Genomic DNA, 9050 nt, shown 5'->3' with positions numbered 1-9050 from the left:
TTTTAAAAATTGAATCCTAAGACAGACCATTTACCAAATTGAGTGTATTTAACTAATTTTCTGGCTGCTCTCATTCAATCTAATGGGTCACATTGAAATCCTGAAGTTCTGGCCACTTCCCAAATCCTACAAATATGTCAGAAATGTTATTTTTTCTCAGTAAAATTTAAGATTAAGAAAAGTATTAGAATATCAGCAATGTACTAATCTCCACAAAAATATTCATACAGATTTTTCAAACATAGAGTAGACCAGGCATAATAAAACTGTCATATCAAACTGCCAACATTTTGATTTTCAAGTATCTGATGAGATTCTGGAAGCTACACAAAGACTAAGCAAACACTAAATGTTCCACAGCCAAAGAAAATGGGTTTGAATGCTAATTCAATATGAACACTAGACAATGATTTCATCTATCTATGCATTTGATTCTTTATCTATAAAGTGGGAATTACATTAAAGACTTCTTAATAATGTTTTGATATTCAAATAACCATGTTAATACTTATACAGTACTTAGTGCCTAGTAAACTAATAGCATACCAGATAATATTATTAGCAAGAATATGATTGTGACTTTAAATAAAGTATCAAAAAATCAACATCATAAGACCATTGTTAAATAGTACTTTAGCAGCTGTTCATCTTGGGTGTATATTTAACATTTGTGTGATCTTCAAACACTTCTCAATATACCTTTGAGGGCTTCAGTTTTAGATTCTAGAAATAGTAAAAATTCATTTAAAACTTTCTATAAGCAGAAATGACATAAAAATCAACTTTATCCACTTTGAAACTGGTATTATGATAGTTCTGAAGTTACCAGAGATATAAATTTCATATCACTAATGGAAATTATGCCAACAGTTCTCATAGTGATAAGAATTACAAGCAGTGATACACTAATAGTTATCATACTCTTGAGTTTGCACAGTAAATTTGCTCATTTCATCAACATTACTTCTTTTTTTTTTTTTTTTGCCAGTCCTGGGCTTGAGCTCAGGGCCTGAGCACTGTCCTTGGACTTTCTCAAGGCTAGAGCTCTACCACTTGAGCCTCAGCACCACTTCTGGCTTTTTTCTAGGTATATGGTACCGAGGAATCGAACCCGGGTCTTCGTGCATGCTAGGCAAGCACTTTAACCACTAGGCCAAACTCCCGGCCCCTCATCAACATTACTTCTAGTTCATTTCTTTCCTAGAAATTTTGCTAGGTATGACAATAAGGTCATCAACAAAATAGCTCTTATGATACTTAATGCAGTAAGGAGGAAGACATTAATCAGAAAGGATCACATGATAGTGAAACTTTAACTGGTATATATGAATGTGTTGGAAAATATTAATTGAGGAATTTGCCCTAACCAAAGAAATTCAAGGAATTTTCTATTTAAAAAAGGTGATAAATACACAGGTTACTAAAAGACAAGAGGAAATGAATGGATCAAGGAAATGTAGTAAATGCATACAATGGAGTTCTATTCTTCTATCAGAAAGAATGACAGTACATCCTTCATAAGGAAATGGAAAGATTTGGAAAAAAATTATAGTAAGTGAGATAAGCCAGACACAAAGAAATATGGATTGTATGGTTTCTCTCATTTTTGTAATGAGAATGTGCTTATAAATCTACAAGTAAACACACTGAATGGCAAAAAAAAATGCCTTTGGACATGATAAATTAAATAGGAATATAAATATCCACACAGTGAGACAAAAGGAGGATACTTAGGAGAGGATCAAAAAGTCTATGTGTGTGATCACATAAAATGATGTTTATCAAAATAAACTCCAAGAAAAGAAAACAAGAAGCTTTTTGTTATTTTGAGTTTGTTTTTCTCTTTTGTCACTGTTTTTGTTTCTGTACCTTTTGTCCTATATGTTAGGTTCTCTTTTTGGAGAAAGTAAAGGGAGCACAGAAATGGTGGGACAAAGGGTGAATAAATGCAATGATACTCACTAGAGGCTATATTGAAATGAACAACTTGTAGTGGGTGGGAGGAAAAAACTATAAACAAGTGAGGAAAGGGGTGATACTGCTTAAAAAGAAATATACTCATCACCTAACTTACATGATTGTAACCCCTCTGTACCTCATCTTTACAATTGAAGAAGGAGGAGGAGGAAGAGGAGGAAAAGAAGGAGGAGGAAGAGGAAGAGGAGGAGGAGGAGGAGGAGCAAGAGCAGAAGCAGGAGAAGGAACAGTAGGAGACTTTGTACAAAGAAAACAACATGAGCAAAGTCTCCTGGGACCAAGGGAAATGATTAAGGTGAATGGATATTCAGCAAAGCTAAATGGTAACTAGGAAACAGAGGAAGAACTTACAAGTCAATCTTAAGTAGTGTTTTCCTCATGATATAGCCAATGGACCGCCATTGAAATAGTCTAACTAGGAGACACAGAAAGGAGAGAAAAAAAATGATCAGATTTACACAGAAAACATAAAACTATCATAAGAAGAGAAATTGGTGGAAAACAAAACAAAGCTTAAGTAAACTGTTAGATAATATGGAGAGTTTGCCAAAAAAAAAAAAAAAAGCAGACATCCAAGTACAGGGAACAAAAGAAGAAGTTTAATGCTGGGAATGGGACCTGAGACCCCCTCCCACATAGTTCAGCATGTGGGAAGACCCGCTTGCTATTGTTAGGGGGTGACCTGTATAACCTATAGGGAAAGGGAGAGGCCTGCTAGCTTATATGGTCATGGTCTGATCACCTCAGGTGACCTATAGGACCAGTAAGGTGTAGGGGAACCTTGCTGGCCTGCTTGGTGATAGCTCAGCCCTAGGGGGCGGTCCCAGGACAGGGGTTTGGTAGCTAATTATACTGAATGGGCCTAATGTTGCCTAGGCATGCTGTGAGAGAGGGGCCACTGGGCCCTCACCATCACCATCATAAACTGTTGAGAGGATGTTTAAATACTGGTAGATTGGTCCAACATGTGAATAATGGAGGAGAGGAGAGAGGTTCAAATTCTACAGTTCTTTTAAAAACCTTCATGATTGGGCCAAGACTATGCCTAGTGATACAGTGCTTGCCTACCATGCACTAAGTCCAGAGTTCAAACCTTGGCACAGAAAAAGATAGAAGTGGTTCTGTGGCTCAAGGGTAGAATGCTAGCCTTAAGAAAGCTCAAGGACAGTGCCCAATCCCTGAGTTCAAGCCCCAGGACTGGCAAAAAAAAGTCTTCATGATTTAATGTGAGGGATATGAAAAATATGGAAGTACCACAGATTGTCTCTAATTAACTTGTATAAATAGACCTGATTTGGGATGGAAAGCCCATGATCTTCTTTACTTTGTACTAGTTGCATGTGGAAGGCCTTTCAAATGCATAAGCCTAGTTATTAATTGACATTAAGGAAGCTTCTGGTTTAAAAATATTAAAGTCGCTGCTGTCAGATTCTTCTTCCCACTGTAAAATTGGACAAAATATTCAGAGCAACATTGTAAGACATTGGTCAAAAGTCCACTTAACTCTGATTCCTCTGAAATGGAATGGACCTGAAGTAAGCATTGTATTTGCCCTGAATTTCTGCCTGGGAAGTATTTGAAGATGATAGCATAATGGGTATAGAATTATGCAGAGCATAGCAGCATCACTGAACTCAGGAGACAGACATCCAAGTTTAGAACTGCTGATTAGGCTAAAATCTGTGGGAACTGGTGCCATAGACAAGGAAGAGATACAGATAAAGACAAGAATCTACAAATAGGTCATCTTAACATTTATTTAAATTCAAAAGCTTTGTGCATGCACATGATGGGACCAGTTAAGACTTGATGAAGAAAAACTGCTAGAAAAACTGTGAAATAAAGGACATATTCTTGTGGTTGCAACAATTAAATTAAATAGAAATTCCCATATCCAGAATGCAGAGACTTCAGTGGTCAGCCCAGTTACTTACGTGACATGGTTCACAAAGGCTATGTCACAGTTGTTTGGGCTATAGGGTAAGGTCTAAGCTAGAGCCTTAATAATGTTAACATACTTTATGAACAGCTTACAGTGAAGTAAATCATTCAGTAGCAAATTATCCCACTTTACTGTTCAAAACAAATTTATAAAAGAGGCTAAACGTAAGACTTTTATTCTACAATGTCTACTGCACAATCAAAAATTACTGGATGCAGAGAAACAACATCATAATAGGACTGTTCCCAACTCTACTTATAAAGTTCAATCTGTTGAAAATCTCCTACTAATTTCACTCAAGACCCATTAGGAAATAAAAATAATAGAGGAACAGCTAAGATAAGCAAAAATGTTTGCTGCAATAAACATTAAAAGAAAAGTAAGTAATGAGTTGTTTCAAAACATCCAAACCACTAGACCAAATTAATAACACCCCAAAATAATAACTAAAGGTTGAATAATTTAATTATAGCAAGAAACAGATTTCTGGAAGTCAAAAAACTGCATTTTTTTTTCAAAAAAAAATAAGAGTTTAATTAAAACAAAGAGCAAAATCTGTGTCTTCAAACACACATAATAAGATATATGTTAAAGGAGGAAAAAATATAAAGATGGCTATTAGGTTAACAGACTAATAACATAATAAATAAATAATAAGAAACCTAATCAATGATAAATAAATAAGTCATTAAGTCACAGAAATTAAAAAGACAAAAATTAAGGCGATTAGAAAAAATTCAACTTTAAAAGCTTAAACATCTGTAAACAAGACTCTTAAAGAGATTCAGAGAGATTTTAAAAGAAACATGTCAGGGCATATTTAGGGGAAAAAATAAAGGTTTCATGTTGTGATAGGCTGAAAAAATGGTCCTAAAAGACAAAAACATCTAATCCTTGGAACCTGTGAATGCTGCTTTATATGGCTGATGTTTGGGAGTATAATTAAGGATCTGGAGTCTGTTCTAAATTATATGGATAGATTCTAAATGCCATCATGAATCTCCTTATGAAAAGGAGGGCAGAGCTGTGCGCTGATGGCTCACGCCTGTAATCCTAGCTACTCAGAAGGCTGAGATCTGAGGATCAAGGTTTAAAGCCAGCCCAGGCACAAAAGGACCTAAGACTCTTTTTTTTAATATATATATTTTATTGTAATTAATACAAGGGTTACATGATATTTGCCAGATAGATGATGCATTAATTCCGATACACTGATACCCTTTCACATGTCTTGGTCCCTATTTCCCTCCCCCCCCACCCTTCATTTTGTTTTCCCCTGTTCCCTATCCAATTTCAAATAACCAAATACAAATATATCTGATATATCAGGTAACAAAGTGAGATACTGTAACAATATGAGATAACCAAGGGACAGCAAAAGAGATGAGAGATAACATAGTACCTTAAGAACAACAATCATTCATTATATGGCTTATGTTTCTATATCCTAGAAATCCTTTCATTTAGTGTCCTTCTATATGGCCTTATGTATCAAGGTTTTGCTCTATTGCAAATCTCTGCTAGGAGACCCCAAGTTTTCTACTGATTATGACAAAGGAGGGAAACCACTGAGCCTAAGTTCCTTTGAGTCTGGCTTACTTCACTTAATAGGATCTTTTCTAAGTCTTTCCATTTCCTAACAAATGGGGCAATGTCATTCTTTCTGACAGCAGCATAGAATTCCATTGTGTACAAATACCACATCTTGTTGATCCACTCATCAACTGAGGGACATCTGGGTTGGTTCCATATCTTTGCTATGGTAAATAGTGCTGCAATGAACATTGTTGTGCTGGTGGATTTAGTATGTCTTTGTTTCTGGATGATTGGGTAAATGCCAAGTAGTGGAATTGCTGGGTCATAGGGGAGTTCTATGTTTAGTCTTTTGAGGAACTGCCGAACTGCCATACTGCTTTCCATAGTGGTTGAATGAGTTTGCCCTCCCACCAACAGTGTAGTAGTGATCCCTCCTAGCCATATCCCCTCCAGCATCTGTTGTTATTAGTTTTCTTGATCCTGGCCATTCTAACTGGAGTGAGGTGGAATCTTAGAGTTGTTTTGATTTGCATTTCTTTTATGACCAGAGATGTTGTGCATTGCTTCATGTGTCTATAGGCCATTTTAGACTCTTATCTCCAATTTATCTCTAGAAAATGGGAAGTGAGGCTTGGCTAAAGGGTAGGGTGGTAGCCTTGAGCTGAAGAGCTCAGGGACAGCACCCAAAACCAGCACACACACAAAAAAAAATGAAAAAAAGAAAGAGAGAAAGAAAGAAAGGAAAAAAGAAAAGGAAGGCAGAGTTGGGAGGGTTAGTGGAAGGGCTAGTGGGAGAAAAACATGGCAAGGAGTATCAATGTTCAAGAAATAATGTACCACTACCTGATTAATATAACTGTAATCCCACGGTACATCACCCCAACTTAGAAAAAATCATCTTAAGTGAAGTAAGCCAGACTCAAAGTAACATAGGCCCAATAGTCTCCCTCATTTGTCATAATCAGTAGAAACCTTGGGCTCTCCTAGCAGAGATTTACAATATAACAAAATCTAGAGACATTAGGCCAAATAGTATGATACTAAATGTAAGGACCTCCAGGATAAGGAAACAAAAACCATATAATGGGTGATTGTTGTCCTTAATGTACTATGTTATCTCTCATCTCTTTTGCTGTCACTTGGTTATCTCATATTGTTACAATATTTCACCTTGTTATCTGATATGTTTTATATGTGCTTAATTAGTTATTTGAAATTGGTAGGGAAGGGGGGAAATCAAGATAAGCGGGGGGAGAGGGAGGGAAATGGGGACCATGTCATGAGAAAGGGTATCAATGTTTGTGAAGTTATGCAACTTCTATCTGGTATAATGTAACCCTTCTATTAATCACAATAAAAATATTAAAATAAAATAAATAAAAATAAATTCTTTTAAAAAGAATTAAAAAGAGAAAAATTTTATCTGAAATGAAAGGAAAAGGAAAGCAGATGAAAACTAAACAGCTGAAGAGAAGGGCAACATGACCACAAGGTCAGAAAGAGCCTTGGTAGCTATCAGAGTCTAGCAAAAAATATCTGTTCTGTTTGCTTCCTGTCATTCATGTATTGAAAAAAGCATCCTGACATGAAAAGACAAGGTTGTAGCACACAAGAGTGGATGAGGTGCAAATTCCAATCTCCCCAGAGAATGTGTACCTGGGCCAACACCTTGACTTCCACTTACTAATACTGAATTCCACTTTTGGTCTCCAGAATATAAGAAGTTGTACATTTCTTTTGGTTAAGCTGCCCAGTTTATGATAATTAGCTACAACAATCACAGAAAGCTAACACAGTATAAACACAAAACTATGCATCCTTCTACACAGCAAGAGTATGTTATTCAAAATTGATAGTAAAGAATGCAAAGATAAGATTGAATACACTGCTCAAGTGGTAGAGAATCTGCCTCCAGAGCCAGGCAGAACCCAGTGCCACTAGAAAAATAAAAAGAACCAAAGGTATAATTTTGTATGAATAAAGAAAGCAGGAAAATAGAGGACAACAAACAAGAGATACCAACAAAATACTTAAAAGATCTAAAACATTTAGAAGATTCAAAATGTAATCATGACACAATAAGCATATAGTTTAGTAGTTAGAATATTCTAAATACTTATAGTGGAACCAAAATATGGTGATAAAACAATATTGAGAGGCATAGGGAAGAGGGCAGCCATATGTAAGGAATACACATCATTCACTACAATAAGAAAAACCAATAGATAACTAAAATCAATAATGCAAGAGCCAGCAGGAAAAGGAAAATATTTAAAACATGAAGGAAATTACAGAAGATGGAGCTAAAGAAGTATATGCAATAGGTCCTTGGGTGTAGAGGAGTAGGAAACTTCTGGAATTTGTCCCAAGATTTAGAATGTTTACGTTTAGACTATATACACATATTAACCTAGTCAAAATTCAAACATAAGGGGCTAGGAGTGTAGCCTAGTAGTAGAATGCTCACCTAGCGTGATTCTCTGGAACTACATATTCAGAAAAAAAGCCAAGTGGCAGATCATTAAACTTGAGCAAAAGCGTCCAAGGACAGTGCCCAGCCCCTGAGTTCAAGCCTCAGGACTGGCAAAAAAAAATTCAAGAATGTCACCACCACACATACTGAGACTCTACAAGATTCTACTTTGAAAAAAAAAAAAATGTCCATTGGGTTCCCGAAGGAAATAAGCCCATGAGGCATAGTTTATAGTATCAGCCTTTGGAAAGAAGAACAAGACCATGGAGCTGCCTTGACAGAAGTCCTTGAAAAGGCAAAGAGAAAAATGTATCAAAAGGTCTAAAATCTGTTCACAAAGTGGGAAGATGGTGACCCAGGCTACTCAGCCATGGTTCAAAATGGGCTGTGCACACTGGAGCTGTCAGAGCTAGTCTATCTCCAAAGATAGAATACTTCATCATGGAGTGTTTTCTGCTCTACAATCAGTAGTGAGTAAATTGTACCTGGAAAACTTTATCTTCAGCTTTTCCTGTTGTGGGCATGTGCCCACTAAATGGGTTTAATTTTTGTTTGCTTAAGCACCCAGTGTTAAAGGAGTATTGATTTACTTGAAGTAGGCAAGTAGACTAGAGTGAAGTGAAATAAGTGATGGCTAATCAATAAATTCATCCTTCAGTGGCTACTCTGCAACACTCCAAAATAACTATGTGTTTGCTGTGCACAAAGTCTCACTTAAGATACTGCTTCTTGCTTGATATCTTCCCAGATCTCTTAGAGCAATGGTTCTGTCAATCTTCTAATCATGGTCATTCAGATTCAATCCTTATACCTGATTAAAATTTAAAAGAAGCCACTGGCTTTATTATCCAATCCTTCTCTTTCAAATGCAACACCACACACACACACACACACACACACACACACACACACACACACACACACACACACACACACAGAGAGATCAAATAAAACAAATACTGTATTTGAAAGATATTTTCTTCATATCACTGTGGAGTTCAACTCAAAGAGCCCAGAATATATGTAGCATGAATAATTAAAAGACAAAAAGTATCTAATAATAGCAAACCCAATAATAATGGAAAATCCAACTAATGTTTACTATGCACTCAGTACTTTCTA

This window comes from Megascapheus bottae, chromosome 9 (assembly GCF_031878675.1).
Source record: "Megascapheus bottae isolate mThoBot1 chromosome 9, mThoBot2.hap1, whole genome shotgun sequence".
Taxonomy (NCBI): Eukaryota; Metazoa; Chordata; class Mammalia; order Rodentia; family Geomyidae; genus Megascapheus; species Megascapheus bottae.
Note: the sequence above shows the minus strand (reverse complement) of the source record.